Below are 22,064 nucleotides of genomic sequence, written 5' to 3' on the forward strand. Positions count from 1 at the left end.
GGCTTTTCTCAATAAATCCATCTTCAAACTTGATTTTTAATGTTCAAAATCATCCTAAGTGACTTCAAAGCTTATCAAAAGAGTAACTTTTTTATAAAAACAACCAAGCTTCAAAGATATTAGTTACTTTTTATACTCGAATATTATGTAATCACTAAAATCATTCCGTGGATCAACAATCTTTTCTTTTTTGATGATGACAAAATATTGAGCATAAAGATAAAAATATAACTACAGAATTTGCTCAAAATAACATAATGTGTCACTTTAAATTTGAATGTATAACTAGTGTATCAAGAAGATAAGAAATTCAATGATTTATACTTCAAAGATAAGATATTTCATAACTTTTCAAAAATTTAAAATTTTCTCTCCCTTGAACATTTCATTAACAATTTTCTCCTTTTCATAAGAAGTTTAGAAATCATTTACTCTCTCCCTCAATGCAATGTTGGAAAATGTTACTCTCCCTTAATTCATTGTCTCTTGTTTTAAAAAGCTCAACTTCCTTTTCCTTCCTTTTCCTTTTTCTCTCTTTCTTTTGCTTTTTATCTCCTTTTTTTACTTAATTTATTTCTCATTTTAAATGCTCAACTTCTTTTTTTGTGGTTAGATGTGGATTGAACCAAGGTAGAGAGGTTTGCCATAGGAATTTGTGCAATCATTCGATGGAAACAAAATGGTGATGCAGTGTAACGAGGGATCTCCTTTGAAGTTATACCAAGTTTATTGCCTATTAGAAAGTTTGATTTCTATTAGAGATTGAAAGTTTACAAAGCTATTGAAGAGGCTTGAATTTTTTTGTTTGTTGGCCACACCCTTGCGATCTGATGAAAATCTTGTGGCATTGAAATCGCCAATCAAGACCCATGGAAGAGTGTTACATTCTCTCAATGAATTGAGTTCCATGAATAGCATTCGACACTCTTGATGATTATGGGGGCTATAAACATTAGTGAGAATCTAGGAGAAAGGAGAAACCCATAAATTTGTAGGTGATTTTGATGGTCAAAGAGTAGATACTTGTTTTAATCGAACTTCCTTAGAAGTCCTTATGATCCCAGCATGAAAGCAGGCCAACAACTAAACCTAAAATGTCTTTTGATACCTAGCCTTCTAAATTTGCATCATAAATTACTTTTTGCAACTTCCAATCTATATCTTGGTTGGTTTTTTGAAGATATATTATCGAGCATTTAGACCATTTAATGGTTTCATTGGTGGCTCTTTTCTTCTTGGGTTTACTAGTGCCTCTAGTATTTTAGCTTAGAATAATTCATAGTTCAAGTTAAAACACATTGGGTGTACCTAGAGAAAATATAAGATAAAGATGTATTCCAGCAGTGTGATCAATAGAGGTACATTAAACTTGGGTTCAATTCTGAGAGTCCAAAAGAAGAACATCCAAAATTCCACTCTACTACTGGGATGAAAATATATATGGGATCAAAAGGTGAATTCGAGACACAAAATATGAGTGACGCCTTCTGATGGTCTTCAGGCTACTTAGTAGGGTCATCTCTTTTAGATGTATATCCTAGAAGCTAATTAAACCGACACATATATTTATTCTAGAACATAATTTTATACTTGATATTTTTATTATCAATAAAATTAAATTTATTTATTCTATTCATATTGTTTATGTGTCCATGAATCATCTAAGGAATTAATAAGATGATAACATATATTCTTAAGAGTTGAAAATTTAAGGCATATATCATTGGTGATTAATTTTTAAATACTCTTGATCAATGGATCATCATGGAGATAGTGATGAATCTGATGAGATTCTTGCATGGATCGCTTCTCTTTTATGATATATGAGTCTCGAGTCTATAGTCTAGGGATACTGGAGTGAGAGTGCAGGTGATTGTTAGAGATTAAGGATATCAAACATGATCAAAAATATGAGAGTCACTTGGATGTCTACTCACTCATTAGTGACTTACTTAATATTACAGTAGTATGACTAGTCCTTTAACCTATGGTGCCTTGGCTATTCACAATAAGATTGCTATAGTTTGACTATACATATACTTGATCCCTAACTATATGGATCTTTGCAGTGTATGTTGGCCACAATAGGTTTATTGCATGAATAAGATGTGTATTTATATGGAATCTATCATGCTTAGTAGATAAGAAAGATGGTTCTATGTGATTTATGAAACTAAGTTTAGAAGATCTTAGCTAGAATAATGTGAATAGTAAAAAAAGTTTTTCAATATTTTCACATCATGAGTTATTGGGAATTATGTTCCAAAGCCAATTGTCAGTCTGTTGACAGTTGTGCTCATTTATACTTATATATAAATTATTTAATAATAAAAATTATTTGATATTTTTATTATAAATATTTACATCTTTAATATAAACTCTTGGATTGTGATAAAATCCTAAGGACTAATTTAAATAGAGGATTTAGTCCTTAAACTTGTTCGCGACCAAATGATACGTTATTATTAAGATAATAACGATATCAAGTGTAGGTCATTGCATGCCATATGGGTTGGTCATCCTCTTAACTAAGGAGTAGAGATACTGATATAATATGCAGGTAGAATGTAGGAGTATATTTACATCGAATGTGACCAACTATGGAGCACTCTACTGTCAAGAGTAGCTTGCAAAGGGTATGGATATAAGTATCTCTCCGATCTGAGATCACCATGGTGACTTATAAACAACTCACTATACTTTGGTATCAAACTACCTAAATTTTTAATTTAGTGATGGAAGATTTTTGGGGGAAGTCAAGTACTTATCAAATCAATGCATGAGTCAAGATGGGATTGATCCCTCAGAATAAGTAGGAGTTAATGCATCAATGTATTTTAATTTAGTAAAATCTTGATCAAAGTAATCCATATGATGGATTTGAAAGATTAAAATATAATATGATTGACTATTCTAAGGTTAATAGTTAAATCTTAGGTCACCTTGAGCATTAGGATCATAGGGATGAATTATACGGTTACCATACACCAGTAGATTCTTAAATGTTACTTTGCAATCATTCAGCCTATCCGGACGTCAGGTCCTATTGCTAGATGGTTATATCGATTAGTTTAGAAAGTTATTTCTATACTATCTGCTTAGGTTCGAACCTAAGGGGTCATACTCAAAAGAAGTTACTATCTGATCATATGGCTGATTGATGATTGAGAATCATTTTAGGTTGTAATCATCAATTTGATTGATGATTAGTCTTATGCAAAAGTTGCAGTGAATTAATTCGCTAAGGGTTAGTAAATTATAGGAGAAATGATGAGCAATTAGATTGTTAATTAGCTTAATAAAATTGAGCAATGTGATTTGGTTCAAAACTAATTGAATTGGATTTAATTTGATTTGATCCGATTAGGTTATGAGATAACCTAATAATCAAAGGTAAATACTTCCTGATTTGATCAGAACTTGGACTTAATTAAATTATGATTTGATTAAGATTTAATCATGTTTGGAATCCAATTAGATTGGGTTCATGTTGATCTAATTGATTTAACCTAATTTGATTAGGTTAGAGACTTAATTGGATAAACCCTAAAGAGTCCAAATCAGTTTGGACTCGTCCCTACCACCGACCACCTTTGTGCACCCGCCCATATCTCAACACGAATCTAGATATGCATGAGAAATTCCATGATAAATAGCTTTTTATTTTTATGTTGCCCACTCTGAGAGCCCTAAGGATGAGATAAGATTTGGTTCAAGTTGAATTTAAATTGGAATTGAATTTAGCTTAGAACTTGATCCTTATCTTGGTTCGAATTTGATTTTACCTTGGACTCTATCTCCCCCTCCATGCCATCTATAAAAGCCCTGATTTTCATGCGCCAAAACATGAGAAAGAACCCTTGAGGTGTGTTCTAGGGTTTTGGGTGTGAGGTCTTGGGGTGGGTAGCCTATCATTGGCATGTGAGCATAGAGGAGAACCTCCTCTTTGGTGAGAATCCTAGAAATCTATTCTAAGATTTTTGAATGAGGAAAAGCTAAAAGAGAAGAGAGTTCTCTCTCCATCTATCCATCACCTATTCCTCCTTTTTCTTCCTACGATTTCAAAGGAGTTTGAGAGATCTATAGGGAGAGAAGATTAGCTATCTACAATAGTTTCTATGCGAGCTAGCACTTCCAGAGAAATAAATCCTGGACTTTTAGTAGACACCTGTAGAGGTCGGACATCTTCTGTGACTGCGAGCAACTAGCAAGACTATGGTTTTCAGATGCGGAGATCTGCTATCCATGCTAAGATATCGAGTTTTGAACTCGTATTTGATATACATGGGATGTATAGTGTAGATATGATCTACAGATGTTTGTTTTGATGGGATCATACATGCTGATTTTATTTTTCAGATCATATACATGTATCATAACATATTATAGATCCTAGGATAGGCGTTAAGATTAGATCTTAAGCATGTAATATAGATTAAATTATTTAATCTGATTTTTTTCTACATAATTTTTTTTTAAAATACATGCTATGCGCCTGTTGATTTTCCAACAGTGGTATTAGAGTCAGGTTCCATTATAACATATATATGTATGTATGTAGCATTAAAAATTTGATTTTAAATATAGCATGATCTAATTATGATAAGATCTAGTATGATTTAGATTAGATCTAAATTTTACATATGTGATATGTTTAGATTAGATGCCTAATAGCCAAGTAATTGGATTGAATATTCATGGCCGTCCAATCATAGGAGAAAGTAAGATTTTATGATCCTCTCCTTCCATTCTATGGAGATCTCTTATGGTGTGTTGGGGTACTGTTTGTTTACAAAGATAAAACATGAAAGATTCAAAACTTACTTTTTTGTAAAACTCTAGTTTTTGAAATCCTAGATTTTGGTTGTATATGAAACAAAAATGAATGAAAAGTAAACCATCTAATCTAAAAGATTAAAAATTATTTTAATCAAAAGAAATAAAATCTCGAATCATAAAAAATTTGGATATGATCTAAAAACTGATTTATGGTTGATTTTATTTTGGTTTGTGTAGAATTTTCATTTACTGAAACTCTAAAAAAAATTGCTGGCACACTAACTTAGTCGGCTCAATTTTGACTGAGTCGACCAAGTCTCTTGTTCTAGCTGATTCAATTGTGAATTGGGTCGACTAAGTTACCACAGGCTGAACAATAATAGTAATTGTTCACCTACAGTTAGCCGATCAAGCATTAGACTTGATCGACCCACGGTTGTTAGCCGACTCAGTTTGGGACTGAGCTGACCTAATTTTTAGAGATAAATATTTTGCATGAATTAGAATAAAAAGTTTATAAAATTAAAATTATTTCAATATTTTATCTTAATCCATATTAATTTCAGACTTAATTAAGAATTAAGTATAGAACTAATTGGATCTAGAATTATGAATTAAAGATCTAATAATATTTTCATAAAATATGAGGATCACATCGGTTAGCTTGATCAGATTCGCTTAATTAGGTTAGACCTAAGGTTAGAATCAAATCGAACATGAATCAATTAGAGAAATTGATTAAATCTAATAAAAAATTGAATTAGATTAAATCAGAATTTATCTAGAACCATTACAATAGTTGTAGTTGGTTAATATCCATGTCTTTGATTCAACCAAGATGGACCTCGATCGTAGCTTGATGGTCGAGCCTGAGTTTTTAGACAAACCAAATTGAATCTAATGAACCAATTGATATCTAAGGTAAGTTTGGTAGTCTTGACCGGTGGTTATTAACTGAGGGCTACTCACATAGATTGAGTCTATGGTGAGTTAATAGCATATCCCTCCCATCGATCTTACTTATCTGGCCAATGTGGTGAATTAACTTTTGATTCGATTGCTCATTGATTCATACTAAACCCATGCTACTTAGGTTGATTAGTGTGATTGATTTAGGTGTAAATGATTGGCTTGAATCTAATCTAGTCTTCTTTGATCTGACTTGATGAAATAAATGAAATGATTATGATTAACTGGTTAAATTTAATATCTTCTCTTTTATATGTCAACCAAATCTTCTAAATTATTAGATCCATAAAATGAGCTAGTTATGGAGATGACTAGATCATAGCCTCTCATTAAGTTGGATGATAAGGGATCTATTAGTTGGATGATCATTGAACGACCCAGAGGCCTGGTGCTCATCTGCTATTAAAATTATCATTCATAATATGATGACTCAGTCAAATCTCTCTTATGGGTGGTCAGGATGATCAACCAAAGTTGAGCTTGATCATTTGTTAGTTAGATTTTTAAGTATGATCATATTAATGATGGGACCTAAGCAGATCTTTCAATGGAGGCCAAAGTCTACTGTTAGGAACTTGGGGTAAAATTATTTAGTAAAATAATTGATTAAGAACCTACCTATAGATGTATATGGGTGAGCTGACCAAAGTCGAGCTCATATGCAGTCTATGTGGATTTTAGTATCCACTAAGAAATTAGGGTAATTTCTCGAGTTGGAGGTAAAGGCTATCAATTCATATAAAATAGTAAGAGAATCTTTAGACTAAAGATCATGTCTTTAGACTTAATTAATTTATATACTAATTAAATTTTTGATTTTTTTTATACAATTATGGCCACCAACTTATCGCTCCGATCACTGTTGGATAGTGATAAACTGATGGAACTAAATTTTAATAGTTGGTATTGAAAACTGAAGATAGTTCTGGAGCATGAGCGGATCTTGTACGTGCTGATAGATCCGATACCTGAGGAGCAAACTTCAAATGCTCACAATACGGTTCGAGATACTTATCTAAAGTGGCTCAACGATCGCACCATGGTGTGTTGTATCATGCATGCGGTCATGAACGACGAGTTCAGCCATAAATTCAAGGAAGCTTAGTCAGAAAATATGCTTAAGATGTTGAATGAGTCTTCTGGCACTTCTGATGATGTTGAGCGATACAAGATCAATTGTGTCATTTTCGATGTCTGTATGAGGGAGGAGGCATCGGTCATTGATCATGTATTGTATATGATCGAATAAATCGAATGCCTGAGCAAGCTCGACTTTTTCTTGTACGAGTAGCTTGGGAAGGATGCAATCTCGAATTTCCTACCAAAGTCCTATCTACTGTTTCTCAGCTATTATCGAATGACGAAGCCTATAGTCAACTACTACGGTCTATTGAAATTGCTACAAATTTTTGAAAATGATCACCAGCTCCACAAGGAGATAGTGAATGTAGTGGGAGGATCTTCTTTGGATGGACGTCATCCTTTTAAGAAAGAGAAGAAGAAAAAAAATAAAAAGATGCCAAGTGCTAGGGGTCAGATCAAGAAGTCTAAGTCCAAGTCTGACCAGAGTTAGATAGAGTACTTCTATTATAGGAAACAAGATCATTGAAAGAGGAACTGTTCTCAATACATAGCTTCTCTTGATCCGAACAGGCCAAAAAAAAAAAAGCAATCGATTACTGGGCAAGATAATTATATGATAATATCTTGCAACTTCTCTATTTGTGATACAATGACCTAGGTATTGATACTGATAGTCCTATTAATATTTACAATTTATTGCAGAAACTTCATATCAGTAGGAGATTTGAAGACGATGAGAGATTGCTGAATGTTGGAGATGGAAGATCAGTTCCAGTTCTTGCTTTAGAAATTATCAAACTTATATTCAATTCTTATATCATTGTTCTTAGTAATTATCATTTTTGTCCTAGTTTCTAATTGAATGTAATTTTTGTAGGCCTTTTGACCAAAAAAAATTATGAGATTTCATAAAAAAAAATTATGATATCATTTTGAATGGTGTTATTGTAATGCACGGATAATTGAACAATAGAATTTATGTTGTATCACAATCTAGTGTAATGTACATGTCGAAAAAAAATCCTAGGATAGATGATGTCTCAGATGCCTACCTTTGACATTATAAGCTAGATCATATTAATAAGAATAGGATGAATAGGTTAAAATGAGAGGAGATCCTCAAAGACAATGATTATGAATCATTATCAATCTGTGAGTCTTATCTACTTGAAAAGATGACTAAGTCATCTTTTATTGAAAAAGATAAACGAACCAATGATATTCTAGATCTTGTATATACTGATGTATGTGGATCTATGAGCATAAGTGCTAGAGATGGGTATCACTACTTCATTATGTTCACAGATGATCTATCTAGACATGGGTACGTCTACTTGATGAAATAAAATCTGAATTGTTTGAAATATTTAAACGATTTCGTAGTAAGGTAAAGAAACAAAATGGGAAGAACATTAAAACTCTTCGATTTGATTGAGGGGGTGAATTTTTTTTCAGTAAATTTCTAACATATCTAGAAGAAAATAAGATTCTCTCGTAATGGACTCCTCTTAGAATGTCACAACATAATGACATCTCAGAAATGAGAAATCGAACTCTATTAGATATGGTTCGATCTATGATGGATTTTTCTAGTCTGTCGATCTCTTTTTGGGGATATACACTCAAGTTGACTTGCTATGTACTTAATAGGATTTCAAGTAAGTCTGTGAATAAAACACCATATGAGATATGGACTAGACATAAACTAGTACTCTCATACCTTAAGATTTAGAGATGTCTGGCTTATGTCAGATATTTGAAAACAGACAAGTTTGGACCTAGATCTAACAAGTATATTTTTATACGGTATCCGAAAGAAACTAAGGGATATTACTTCTACCTTGCTGATGAACAAAAAGTATTAATCAGTAATAAGGCACACTTTTTAGAAAAAAAATTTCTTAGTGAAGGAATTAGTACCTCTAAAGTCGAGCTTGATAAAATTCGACAAGTAAAAGAACCGACATAATCTAGTGAATCCACAGAATCAGATTTGATTGGATCAAACCCAGAGCCTGTTGTTGATGCACCATTAAGGAGATTCGATAGAGTATTATGTCAACCAGACAGATACTACGATTTCTTGATCTGAAATAGAGATCCTGTTGAACTCGATGAAAATAATAAGGATCCGATCACCTACATAGATATAATGCAGAGATCCGACTCCAATAAATAGCTTAAAGCCATGAAGTCTGAAATAAAATCCATAAAGGTCAATGATGTGTGGATATTAGTTGACCCATCTAAAAGGGTAAAATTCATAGGATGTAAGTAGATCTTCAAGAGGAAGAGGGGCGTAGATAAAAAGATGGAGACCTATAAAGCCATCTGATTGCCAAGGGATATCGTCAACATTATGGTATTGACTATGACGGGATATTCTTCTCTATGGCAATGCTCAAATCCATTTAGATTATGCTTGCGATTGCAGCACATTTGAACTAAGAAATCTGATAGATGGATGTGAAAATAGTTTTTCTGAATGGTGAGCTAGAAAAAGAGGTGTATATGATACAATCTGAAAGTTTCACATCTACAAATGAGTCTAAGATATACAAGCTTTAGAGATCTATTTATGGATTGAAGCAGGTAAGTAGGAGTTGGAACATATATTTTGATAAAGTGATCAAAACGTATGGCTTTGTTAGGAATGGAGAAGAATCCTACATTTATAAATGGGTTAACAATTCTGTGGTAGTATTTCTTATTTTGTATGTGGATGATATTTTTTTAATCAAAAATGACATCCCTGCATTACAAGGAATAACGATTTGACTATCATCTCAATTCTCCATGATAGACTTGGAAGAACCATCCTACATCTTAGAGATGAAGCTCTATAGAGATAGATCGAAGAGGATGCTCGAATTATCCCAATCCACATAGATCGACACCGTGCTGAAGCAGTTCAGTATAAAAAATTTCAAAAAGAGTTATTTTCTGATAGACCATGGAATTTCTCTCTCAAAGAGGGATTGTCTGACAACTTCTCAAGAGAGAGAGCGTATGAGTAGGATTTCATATGCTTCGACAGTAGATTTTATAATATACGTCATGACATGTACAAGATCAGACATGGTATACTCACTAGAGGTAGTGAGCATATACCAGTCTGATCTAAGAGAGAACTACTAGAAAGTTGTAAAAATCATTCTTAAGTATTTAAGAAATACTAAGGATCAGTGGCTCATTTATGAAAAATCTGTCTTGAAACTTGTGGGATTGACAGACTCCAGCTTTCGGTCAGACTATGACAATAGCAAGAGTGTGTTGGATTTTATATTTATCCTAAATGGTAGATCATTCTGTTGAAAAATTTTGAAGCAACACACTGTGACTGACTCAGTATGTGAGGCAGAGTACATCGTGGCAATCGATGCTGCGAAAGAAGCTATATGGTTGTGAAAGTTCATCAGCGAGCTTAGAGTGGCATCTTATCTGAATGGTTTGGTTCTGTTATACTATGACAGCACTAGCACCATTGTTCAAAAAAAAGAATTGAAATCCCATCAGCACACCAAGCATATATTGCACTGCTACCACTTGGTTCGGGAGATTGTAGATCGAGGTGATGTTGACCTTCAGAAAATCGACGAAAAAGAGAATCTGGATGATCCATTTACTAAAGCACTCAGTGTTAAGGAGTTTGAAGATCATAAAATTAAGATGACTATACGATACTATACTGATTGACTTTAGTCTAAGTGGGAGTTGTTGGAAATTGTATCCCAAAGTCCATCATCAGTTTGTTGATGATTATGCTCATTTGTACTTGTATATGAATTATTTGATAATAAAAGTTATTTGACATTTTTATCATAAATATTTACATCTTTAATATAAACTTCTGGATTGTGATGAAGTCCTTAGGACTAATTTAAATAGAAGATTTAGTCCTTAAACTTGTTCGCGACTAAATGATACATTATTATTAGGATGAAAATGATATCGTGTAGGTCGTTGCGTGCCATATGGGATGGTCATCTTCTTAACTAAGGAGTGTAGAGAAACTGACATGACATGCAGGTGGAATATAGGAGTACATTCACACCAAATGTGATCAATTGTGGAGCACTCTGCTATCAAGAGTAGCTCGCAAAGAGTATGGGTATAAGTATCCCTCTGATCTGAGATCACTATGATGACTTGCAAGTAATTCACTGTACTTTAACGTCGGACTACCTAAATTTCTAATTTAGTGACGAAAAATTTTTGAGCGCAGTCAAGTAGTTGTCAAGTCGATGCGTGAGTCGATTGATCTCTCTGAATAGGTAGGAGTTAATGCATCAATGTATTTCAATTTAGTAAAATCTTGGTCTGGATAATCTATGTGATGGATTTGAAAGGTTGAAATACAATGTCGTTGACTATTCCAGGATTGATAGTTAAATCCTAGGTCACTTTGAGCATTAGGGTCATAGGGATAAATTATACGATTATTATACATCAATAGGTTCTTGAATATTGCTTTGCAATCATTCGACCTATCCGGATATCGGATTCCATTACTAAATAGTTACATCGATTAATTCAAAAAATTATTTCTGTGCTATCGACTTAGGTTCAAACTTAAGGATCACACTCAAAAAAAGTTACTGTCTGATCATGTGACTGATTGACGATTGAGAATTATTCTAAGTTATAATCATCAATTCGATTGATGGTTAACCTTATGCAAAAGTTATAGTAAATTAATTTACTAAGGGTTAGTAAATTATAGGAGGATTGATGAGTAATTAGATTACTAATTAACTTAATTAAATTAAGTAATATAATTTGGTTCAAAACTAATTGAATTGGATTCGATTTGATTTGATCCGATTAGGTTATGAGATGACTTAATCATCAAGGATAAATGATTTCTGATTTGATCAGAACTCAGACTTAATTAAATTTTGATTTGATTAGGATTTAATCATGTTTGAAATCCAATTGGATTGAGTTCATGTTGATCTAATTGGTTTAACCTAATTTGATCAAGTTAGAGACTTAATTGGATAAACCCTAAAGAGTCCAAATCAGTTTGGACTCCTCGCTACCACTGACCACCTTTGCATGCATGCCCACATCTCAATGCAAATCCAGATTTGCATGAGAACTCCACACTAACAGCTTTTATGTCACCCACTCTGAGAGCCCTAAGGATGAGATAAGATTTGGTTCAAGTTGAATTTAAATTGGATTTGAATTCAACTTGGAACTTGATTCTTATCTTGGTTCGAATTTGATTTGAACTTGGACTCTATCTCTTCCTCCACACCAACTATAAAAGCCATAATTTTCATGCACCAAAACATGAGAAAGAACCCTTGAGGCATGTTCTAGGGTTTTGGGCATGAGGTCTTGGGGTGGGCGGCCTATCATTGGTGTATGAGCGTAGAAGAGAACCTCCTCCTCTTTGGTGAGCATCTTAGAAATCTGTTCAAGGATTTTTGGGTGAGGAAAAGCCAAAAGAGAAGAGAGTTCTCCCTCCATCTATCCATCACCTGTCGCTCCTTGTTCTTCCTACATTTTTGAAGGAGTCCAAGAGATCTATAGGGAAAGAAGATCAGCCATCTATAGCAGTTTCTATGCAAGCTACCACTCTCGGAGAAACAGATCAGTGCTGGACTTTGAGTGGATCACTGTAGAGGTCGGACACCCTGTGCTGCCCGTACTAAGGTATCAAGTTCTGAACTTGTACTTGATATATATAGGATATATAGTATAGATATAATCTACAGATGCTTATTTTTGTTGGAATTTGAGGTTTGGGGCATGCATGTGTGTCTCAAAAATTTTATTTTTTAAACACCATAGTAAAATATAAGATTAAAATACTTTTAATCAGAATCATGCATGTATAAAAATATAAAATCATAAGGATCTAGTTCATGTGCTGAAATTGACATATGCTGAAATTCAAATTGTGATCAAATCGCATACCTGTTTTGCAATCCCTTTCTTCAAATCTAGATCTGAAAGAGAAAAAAAAATTTTTAGTTGTACAAGTATCCGACCTCTATGGGTATCCACTCGAGATCAGCCTAGAATAGTCTTCTTCAAGTTGAATTTTTTTTTCTAAAAAAATTCAGCCTGCTGAATCTGAACGAAGCCTGGATCGTGATCAACACTTGATCTCTTTCTTTGATCTTCTTCTTCTCTACTTCTCTTATCTTTCTCCCTTGCTTTGTGCTGCTATTAGACACCAGAAACTAGCAGCAAGTGGACACCCAATAGTCCTTGGCGTGAGGAAGAAGGGACGCCCCAAACAATAGAGGAAGTGTGGACGTCCAAGGGAGGAGAGAAAGGGAGAGGAAGAGAGGGTGTGGGGGGATCCTTTGTGGCATGGGGCTTGCTTGTTGGATGCTCTAGGGATCTTAGGGGAGGTCCCTTTAAATAAGCATGAGGATTGAATCCTATTCAATCTCATAATATAAGTCCTACTTGCATTGAGTTTTCCAATAACTTAAGTTATTTAACTTACATTAGAAATCCTATTAGGCACCAACTCTTGGAGCCATTGCACCCATTATTTCACATCCTTTTTTACACCCAAGGGATGCCCCATATAAGATCCATAAGCCCTCTAATCATAGGACATGTCTAACTTGATCCAATCAAGATGGCACTCCATAATAACTATCAAGGAATATTAATTAGAGACTTGCACCCTAATTCAATTGATCCAAAATCTTAGACATCTAACAATTGGAGTCCAATGAATCTAATTTATTTAGATTATTAGCAGATAATTAAGTTTGAATTATCTTATCAAATAAAAAATCCAAATGTAAAGAGAAAATTAGGTTCAACCATATGCTAGCAAGGTTACCTTGAACCCAATCAGATTCTTCTAAACCCAATTGATACTTCATAAGCTCAATTACTAATTCCGGCCTAATCCCTTTGTTGTGTGACCTCATAGGTTTAATTCTACCTGGTAGTGAGATGTACAATGATCTCTATCAAAGTATCATTGAAACTCTTTTCAATGGATCAGAATAATTCTACTCTAACTCATCAAGGATTGTCAATTTAGAATAATCTTAGTGAGCTCTCACAATCCACCAGTGACATCTAGTAGTATGTAAGGCAATCCAGTAGAACTGAAATAAATCTCTAGGTGTAGTTAATGTGTGATTCAGTCCCTCTATCATGAGTTCGATTAGATGGTAGGTCATGGATAAATCGTCAAACCTCAACATTAGTCACATGATAGATTCGATCAGCTCAAGTCCAAATGTGATTTCTATAGAAACTCTTTTCCATCAATCATACTACTGTGGTCACATATTCTTGGACTTAGCCTCTCAAATCTCATAAGATTACTCCTTTCTATCAAGATCGATAGATCCCATCTTAATGCACACCCTATTCCTATAGTAGACCAACTATCACCAATATTCACTACAAGGGCTTATTGAGATCCATATTTATGTGTCAATCAAGGTCGAGCAGTCACACTACGAGCAGCAGTGCCATCTCAGATCAAAGGATCAGTCACATAACTATAGTATCAAGATGATCACTGACGATCGAGTAGAAATTCAAGTGATCTCTCGTACGGTCACACTCAGTACTAGATGTTCTCTAACAACTATCCGCACTCGTCATCCAGTATATCTACACTATAGACCAGAGATCCATCTATCTCGAAAGAAACGATCTATGCATCAATCTATCCGGATCGATCACCGTCCTCATGATAGTCCTATAATCGGAAGTATTTGTGAATTAAATATATATCCCTAATTCTCAACACCTTGAGAATATGTATCGAAAACTAATTTCATGGATGATTCAAGGACACATCACACTTGAATGATAAATAAACTTATCTTTTTATTGATCATATCAATGTATTAAATACAAAATTGTGTCCTAAATTTATTACAATATATCAGCCAAATTGAATTCTAGGACATATATCTAACAATCTCCCACTTGGATTAAAGTCAATTAGCCATAAATCTAAGTCCCATCTTCTCAAGGTGGATATTTACTTTTGGTTGGTTCAATTGCTTAGTCAGCGGATCTACCACACTGTCCACGGAGTCTACTCTTCACACCTCGATGTGTTTCTTTTCGAGATAGTCACGTATGATATGATACCATCACTCGATATGCTTTGATTTTTGATGAGACCTCGGCTCCTTAACAAGTGTTATGGCTCCATTGTTATCGTAGTAAAGTGGTATGGCATTCGATGTAATAACCCCAAGTTTCATGATGAACTTCTTGAACTAGAAGCCTTCCTTGCAGCATCCGAAGCAGCGACATACTCAGCCTCTATGGTCGAATCTGCTATGATGGGTTGCTTGAAACTCTTCAGTTAACTATGCCACCATTGCAAATGAACACATATTTTGATATAGACTTTCTATCATCAGGATCATACATGAAATCTGTGTCAGTATACTCCTCATCTCGCAACTCAAAATCTCTTCCTAAGATCAAGAACAGATTCTTAGTCCTTCTTAAGTACTTAAGGATGTTCTTCACAGCTATCCAGTGCTCCTCACCTGGATTTGACTAATACTTGCTCGTGACACTCACAGCAAGGATAAAATCAGATCAAGTACATAGCATGACGTATATGAGGCTCCCTATGGTCGAGGCATAAGGAATCCTACTCATATGCTGAACTTTCTCAAATATGGTCGGACACATCATCTTGGAAAGATTAATACCATGCCTAAGAGATAAAAATTCTCTTTTGAAGTTTTTCATACTGAACCTTTTCGGCACTTTCTCTATGTATAGCTTTTATGCAGGCCTAGCATCCGTTTAGGTGTATACCTATAGACTTTTATTCTGAGAATATAGGATACTTCTCCTAGGTCTTTCATGGAGAATTTTTTGAAAAACCATCTTTTGACCATGGTCGGTATGAGAATATCATTCTCAATGAGGAGAATATCATCCACATACAATACAAAGAATATTATTGCGCTCTCACTAACCCTTTTCTATACACATGGTTTCTCTTCATTTTTGATGAAATCAAACGATTTGGTCACTTCATCAAAATGATGATTCCAACTCCGAAAAGCTTGCTTTAATTTGTATATGAACCTTTGTAGCTTGCAGACTCTGTGATCATCATCACCATACATGAAAATCAAAGGCTACTCCATATAGATATCTTCCTTAAGATATCTATTCAGAAAAATAGTTTTTACATCCATCTGTCAAATTTCATAATCATAGTAAGCTGCAACAGCAAGCAGAGTGCAGATGGATTTCAACATGGCTATAGACAAGAAGATTTTCTGATAGTCAATGCCCTCGCGCTGACTATAACCTTTAGCCACAAGCTTAGCTTTATATGTCTCTATCTTACCATCGACATCTATTTTTCTTTTGTAGATCTATTTACATCCAATGGATACAATACCTTCAGGTGGATCCATTAAGGTCCATACTTGATTCGAGTGCATTGAGTCAATTTCTGACTTCATCGCATCTAAATATTTTTTGAAATCGATATCAGACATCACCTCGTCAAAGGTATTAGGATCATCACTATGACCCTTATCTCCTATAAAGAATATTTTCTTTACTTTCTCCGTAAACATACCCATGTACCTTTCAAAAGGTCGAGAGATCCTGCTAGATCTATGAGATGGTTGAGGAATTCTACTACTGGCTCATGAATAATGGGTTCCTGAGGATCTATAGCTCTTTGCTCTTCAGAGACCTTCTCTTCTAGCTCAACAAACCTTCCACTGCCACCATCTTGGATAAACTATTTTTCTAGAAATATGGTATTTCGATACATAATCACATTATGATCTTATGAAAAGTAGAAATAGTATCCCATAGATTCTTTAGGATACTATAAAATGAGCTATAATAGATCTATCTTTCAATTTATCCGTCATCTGTCTCTTGACATAGGCCGGACATCCCTAAGTCTTAAGATAATCTAGATTCAGCTTCTTATCGAACCATATCTCATACGATGTGGTAGGAACAAACTTTGATGGAACCCTATTCAATAGGTAAATGGTGGTTAACAAGGCATGTCCCCAAAGATATAAGGGTAGATCAATGAAGCTCATCATAGACTTGACCATATCCAATAGGGTCCTGTTCTTCCTTTCGGATATCCTGTTGAGCTGAGATATTCCAGGAGGAGTCCATTGAGAGACTATGCTATTGTTCTTAAGATATTCGAAAAATTTTTGACTAAGGTATTTACCTCCTCGATCAGATCGAAGGACCTTAATGGATCTTTCTGTTTGCTTTTCTACTTCATGTCTGAATTCTTTGAACTTTTCAAAGACTTCAGACTTGTGTTTCATTAGACACACATACCCATATCTAGACAGATCATCGATAAAAGTAATGAAGTAGGCATAACCATCCCTAGCTAGCATATCAAATGGTCCACACACGTCGGTGTGTATTAGGACAAGTAACTCAGTGGCCCTTTCCCCATGTCCTACAAAGGATAACTTGACCATTTTTCTTCGAAAGTAAGATTCACAAGCTGGATATGACTCTGGGTTAAGAGAACCAAGAATCTCATTCTTCTCCAGTCTGTTTATCCTGTCCTCTCCAATATGAGCTAGTTTATGGTGCCATAAGTACTTCTGGTTAACTTCATCTTTGGATCTCTTTTGGCCTACAGCACTCACTATTTACTCATTTAAGTTCACATTCGCATCAACATGCAAGTGATAAAGACTATCAATTAAAAGACTTCATGCAATCAATTTATTTCATAAATAAATAGAATAAAAATCTTTATTAAAACTAATTTTAAAACCTTCCTGTGCTAGTACAGATACGAAAATCAAATTCCGACTAGCTACAGAAATATAATAACAGTCTTTCAAACCTAATCTAAAATCAGACAGTAATCGAAGAGGATAAGTGCCAACGGCCTCTACAGTAATTTTTACTCTATTGCCGATCTGAAGGATCATGTCACCTTCCCTCAACCTCCTATTTTTTATTAAATCCTATATTGAGGTACATATATGAGCACTAAGTCAGAGTCTAATATCCAACTAGAAGTAGAAGAAATCGTAAAGTTAGATTCAATTACGGCATACCTTCGGAAGGTTTATCACCTTTTTTGATCTTTAGGCTCTCCAAATGAAGTGGACAGTTCCTACTCTAGTGGCCTTCAGCATCACGATAGAAATACTTTCCCTTTGCTTCAATCTTCTTAGGAACTTCCTTCTTTGGCTGTTCTTCTTCTTCTGCTTCATAGCAGATTTTGCCTTCTTCTTCCCAATAGACTTTCTTTTGGAAGAAATCTGCTCCACAGTGAGAACAGTACCTTTTGAACTCTTCAAGATTCTCTCCGTAGTGACCAACATGTTGACTTGTTCGAGAATAGTACAATCGAGTTTGTTCATATAAAAATTTACAATAAATTGACTTTATGAACTTGTAAGTGATTGAAGGATCAAATTCATCTACAATTTCTTTTGCATATCCAGCTCGAGCTTTCTAAGCTCCTCGATATCCTTGATCACTGTCATACAGTGCTCATGGACTGACTGTCCTTCGCGCATCTTCAAATTGAAGAGTCTCTCGGATACTTCGAAGCATGCTGTACGGCTCTGCTTACCATACAACTCTTACAGGTGAGTGATCATGGCCCTAGCAGTGGGCATATGCTTATGCTAACTTTACAACTTGTTTGATATAGAAGCCAGTATATAGCACTTGATCCGACTGTCTTCATCCATCCACTTCTCAAAAGCAGCCATTTGCTTAGTAGTAGGACAATTTGGTAACATTATTGGTTTCTGATCGAGTACATGACCTAATTGTTTTGAGGTTAGGATAATCCTGAGATTTCTGAGTCAGTCTTTGTAATTTGTATCAATCAAACGATTGGTTTCAAGGATGCGGGCTAGAAGGTTTGAGGCTGATATTATTTAACTGCGAGAGTAGAGATTCAAGTTAGACTTTTATACTTAATGTTATATTTATTTCTAGAGACTTTAAAATGCAAACAATGACTCTCACTAATTTTTTAGATCCCTCCACTCTCCAGAAAGGAAACAGAAATTCTAACGCGACAAAGGATTCCTAGTGGGTGCTGCGGTCTCACCAATACCATACACCTCACCTAACAGTTATTGATAATATGCACACCAATGCATAGGCAACTCTTTGCCCAGATACTTCTCTAAGCATGTTGCAGTGACGGTCTCTAAGTCATGTGGGCTCACCTAACAGTTATTGTCCACACTCCTTAGTTAAGTCCGACCCACCGTTCACAAGCAAGTGCAAGGCCATTATTAGGTCTCTCACCTAATAGTTATTGGGTCCAACCCCATCCTTACCCTAAAGCAACTCTTTACTAATAGAGTGGTTGCGTATTCTCGATGCAACTGAACCACTGTGATCAGTCGAGAACAATCAACGTCAGTAGCACACCCGCACATCTACAATGGTGGAAGACCTATAAACTTAATATTTATGAAGAGATTTAGATTTAGATTTCATCTAATCAGTCATCATATGACTGATCTAATTGGTATGGGCTAAATCAGACCATTAAGTAACCTTATTCAAGACCCAATATTCCAAATTAGTCAGTAAGTGAAGATCGATGGGAGTCTCCCCGTTCTTTCCTTAGATACCAATAAATTAGCCAGATAAGTGAACAAAATTAATTAAATAATCACGTCTTAATTAGTTACTTTAGATATCAATAGATCAATTGGTCCAAATAGGTTAGCTCAAACAAATCGGGCTCAAACCATCGAGCTAAATTAGGTCCTTAGGTTAATCGATTCTATATATGGGACTCAATCAATTTGATCAACAATAATTGCATGATCATAAACTTAATTAATTTGATCCTAATCAATATTTGACTCGATTTGACTAATTACCTAATAAAATTATTCCCATATGAATCAAATCAAAAATCTTAGATGCAATCCAATTACATGACCTAATTTTTGATTTTTTCATAACCAAAATCCTCATGCATAAATACAAATTTCAGATTCTAAAATCAAATTTTAGATCTAATTTTTTTACATCAAAGTAAATTTTAAATCATGAAAATAATTTTTAGATTTAACATACAAATATATATCTCATATATGCATGTAAAAATTAGATCTAAATAAAATTCAGATCTAAAACATGATGTCATATATCTCGTATACTCATCATGGATCATGTCAAAAGTAATTTTATGACCTAATCATGCAATCATATATCTCATATATGAATCATAAATCAGATCATAATAAATTTTAAATTTATGTACGTATCTACATATCATGTGAACAAGAACTAGAACCTTTCCTAGATCAAAATTTAGATCTATGCATGCTTTCACATATCAATTATATGTTCTAAAATCAAATCCAAAATTAAAATTTAGATTCAAAGATTCATCTATACATCTCATGTATCAAAGAAAAATTAAATTTTGAAACTCTTTTCAAAACATAGATGTCAGATTTCAACATATGAAACCCGTGGCTCTGATACCACTATTGAAATTTGAGGTTGAGGACATGCATGTATGTTTCAAAAATTTTATTTTTTAAATATTATAGTAAAATATAAGATTAAAATATTTTTAATATAAATCATACATGCATAAAAATATAAAACCACAAGGATCTAGTTCATATGCTGAAATTGACATATGTTGAAATTCAGATCAAATCGCATACTTATTTTGCAATCTCTTTCTTCAAATCTGAATCTGGAAGAAAAAAAAAATTTTCTAGCCGTACAAGTATTCGATCTCTACGGATATCCACTTGAGATCAGTCTGGAATAGCCCTCTTCAAGTTAAATTTTTTTTTCTAAAAAAATTCAGCCTACTGAATCTGAACGAAGTCTGGATCGCGATAAACACTTGATCTCTTTTCTTGATCTTCTTCTTTTTTCTTCTCTTGCCTTTCTCTCTTACTTTGTGCTGCTATTAGACACCAGGAACCAGTAGCAAGTGGATGCCCAACAACCCTTGGCGTAAGGAAGAAGGGACGCCCCAAATAATGGAGGACGTGTGGACGTCCAAGGGAGGAGAGAAAGGGAGAGGAAGAGAGGGCGTGGGGGGATCCTTTGTGGTGTGGGGCTTGCTGGTTGGATGCTCTAGGGACCTTAGGGAGGTCCCTTTAAATAAGCATGAGGATTGAATCCTATTCAATCTCATAATACAAGTCCTACTTGCATTGGGTTTCTTAATAACTTAAGTTATTTAACTTACATTAGGAATCCTATTAGGCATCAACTCTTGGAGCCATTGCACCCATTATTTCACACCCTCTTTTGCACCCAAAGGATGCCCCATATAAGATCCATAAGCCCTCTAATCATGGGATACACCCAACTTGATCCAATCAAGGTGGAGCCCCATAATAACTATCAAGGAATATTAATTAGGGACTTACACCCCAATTTAATTGATCCAAAACCTTAGACACCCAACAATCGGAGTCCAATGAATCTAATTCATTTAGGTTATTAGCAGGTAATTATATTTGAATTATCTTATCAAATAAGAAATTCAAATGCAAAGAAGAAATTGGATCCAACCATGTGTTAACAAGATTACCTTAAATTCAATCAGATTTCTCTAAACCCAATTGATACTTCATAAGCTCAATTGCTAATTTCAGACCTAATCTCTTTGTTACGTGACCCTATAGGTTCAATTCTATCTGGTAGTGAGATATACAATGATCTCTATCAAAGTATCATTGAAACTCTTTTCAATGAGTCGAAATAATTTCACTCTAACTCATCAAAGATTGTCGATTCAGAATAATCCTAGTGAGCTCTCACAATCCACCAGTAACATCTAGCAGTATATAGGGGCAATCCAGTAGAACTGAAATGAATCTCTAAGTATAGTTAACATATGATTCAATCCCTCTATCATGAGTCCCGACTAGATGGCAAGTCATGGATAAATGTCAAACCTCAATATCAGTCATATGATAGATTCAATCAGCTCAAGTCCAAATATGATTCCTATGAAATTTTTTTTTCATCAATCATACTACTGTGGCTACAGATTCTCGGACTTAGTCTCTCAAATCTCATAGGACTATTTTTTTCTACCAAGATCGATAGATCCTATCTTAATGCACACTCTACTCCTACAGTGGATCAACTATCGTCAATGTCCACTACAAGGGCTCATTGAGGCCCATATTTATGTGTTAATCAAACTTCAGCAGCCACACTGCGAGCAGTAGTGCTATCTTAGATCAAAGATCAATCACATAACTACAGCATCGAGACGA

The sequence above is a fragment of the Elaeis guineensis genome, chromosome 3 (genome assembly GCF_000442705.2).
Source record: "Elaeis guineensis isolate ETL-2024a chromosome 3, EG11, whole genome shotgun sequence".
NCBI classification, from domain to species: domain Eukaryota; kingdom Viridiplantae; phylum Streptophyta; class Magnoliopsida; order Arecales; family Arecaceae; genus Elaeis; species Elaeis guineensis.